Source organism: Phalaenopsis equestris, unplaced genomic scaffold (genome assembly GCF_001263595.1).
Source record: "Phalaenopsis equestris unplaced genomic scaffold, ASM126359v1 Scaffold000422, whole genome shotgun sequence".
In the NCBI taxonomy this organism is placed as follows: Eukaryota; Viridiplantae; Streptophyta; class Magnoliopsida; order Asparagales; family Orchidaceae; genus Phalaenopsis; species Phalaenopsis equestris.
In genome coordinates, this window is record NW_018164863.1 from 604,033 (window position 1) to 606,336 (window position 2,304).

Sequence of the window (2,304 nt, forward strand, 5' to 3'; positions counted from 1 at the left end):
TTCTTCATTGAGATGTTAAGGGGTTCATTTATGTGTTTGGATGACTTGGGATCAATTTGGATGACTTTGCACTAGGGCTGTCAAAACGGCTCGTTGTTCGCGAATAGCTCGTTAAGAAGCTTGTGTTCGGCTCGTTCGCTAAGTTAACGAGCCAAACACGAACAACATGAATAATATTTGCTCGTTCGTGTTCGGCTCGTTTTGGCTCGAAATACTACTAATCAATTATATATATATCTTTGATAAGTAGTATTTTTAAAAAAATTAATTGCCTACCAGGCTACAAAGATTTATAATCAATTAAAAGTATTAATGAAGAAAATAGAATAAAAATTATTAATTTAGATTCAAATGATGTTTCAAATTTTGCCCCCAATCTTTAACATCTTATGGCTACGTGATTAGGGTTGTCAAAATGACTCTTTGTTCATGAACAGCTCGTGATCGGCTCACTAAGCAAACGAGCTGAACACAAACACACTTTTGAGCTCGAAATATAAACGAACCGAACACGAACTGAGCCTGGGCTCGCTCGTGTTCGACTCGTTAACACCCGTACTTTGCACTAGTTTTTTCAGGATAAACAACTCAAAAGAAGAATAACACATTCTATACATTGAAGAAATGCAAGGTGTGTGTGTGCCAAGTTTTTTAAAAATTAGAATTAACTTGGGGCATATTTTCAATTTATTACCTTGAATTGATTTTTTAATTTGTTTTATAGATGTAAAATTGAGACTATGCTTCATTGCGTTGCAGAGAACGGTGACAAAATCCTTCAAACCTGTTTGCGTCGGCCACACAAGCATTTCTCCGCCATTTTAGAACATGAGATCTCCATGGCTTGCTGCCCAGCATTCCACTGTTCTGAAAATGGAGCTTATTGGTACATTGCCTCTCAATAGACTTTTTCAAAGGTAAAACGTCGTCAAACAAACCCTTAATTTCATATAGGTATGGGGTCAGGGAAAGTTTCTTCATTGAGATGTTAAGGGGTTCATTTATGTGTTTGGATGACTTGGGATCAATTTGGATGACTTTGCACTAGGGCTGTCAAAACGGCTCGTTGTTCGCGAATAGCTCTTTAAGAAGCTTGTGTTCGGCTCGTTCGCTAAGTTAACGAGCCAAACACGAACAACATGAATAATATTTGCTCGTTCGTGTTCGGCTCGTTTTGGCTCGAAATACTACTAATCAATTATATATATATCTTTGATAAGTAGTATTTTTAAAAAAATTAATTGCCTACCAGGCTACAAAGATTTATAATCAATTAAAAGTATTAATGAAGAAAATAGAATAAAAATTATTAATTTAGATTCAAATGATGTTTCAAATTTTGCCCCCAATCTTTAACATCTTATGGCTACGTGATTAGGGTTGTCAAAATGACTCTTTGTTCATGAACAGCTCGTGATCGGCTCCCTAAGCAAACGAGCTGAACACAAACACACTTTTGAGCTCGAAATATAAACGAACCGAACACGAACTGAGCCTGGGCTCGCTCGTGTTCCACAACCTGCCTCAGGACTCGTTAACACCCGTACTTTGCACTAGTTTTTTCAGGATAAACAACTCAAAAGAAGAATAACACATTCTATACATTGAAGAAATGCAAGGTGTGTGTGTGCCAAGTTTTTTAAAAATTAGAATTAACTTGGGGCATATTTTCAATTTATTACCTTGAATTGATTTTTTAATTTGTTTTATAGATGTAAAATTAATTACTTTCTATGCAATTAAATCTTAATTTAACCTCACTAGTGCCAAAAGCTCAATTCCAAGTCCATTTCATATGTACTTTTTACATTTTTAAGGATGATGCTATCTTGTTTCATTGGAAGCGAGAAGTCCAGAGTTAGGTAATTGGAAGGATCCAAATACCTTCTGTTGGAAACATTAACCTTTTTCTTTGACATGATAAGGAGACATAAGCTCGATTGCTTATAGCTGAAATGCTTCATTTGCACATAAACTTTTTTTTTTAAAGGAGTTTATTGAAAAAAAATGGGTTTTTAGAATTAAAATTGTGAAAACTTGTTTGTCATCTTTCTGAATGGCATCAAAAATCAAAATTCATTATAAGTGATGCACAATCTGAATGAATATATTTTGTGAGAGTACTTTAAAAGGCAAACTAACTTACAAGCATTGAGGTTGTAAGAATCGCATATTGATTTGCATTGTGTTGTAATATCTAAGTTTATTTTTAAGTTTTCCATTAGCTAAATTGGGTTGGAGGTTAAATCATGTAAAACTCCTAGTTTTGTTGTCTCTCATTATTTTATTTATCTTGCATTTTAC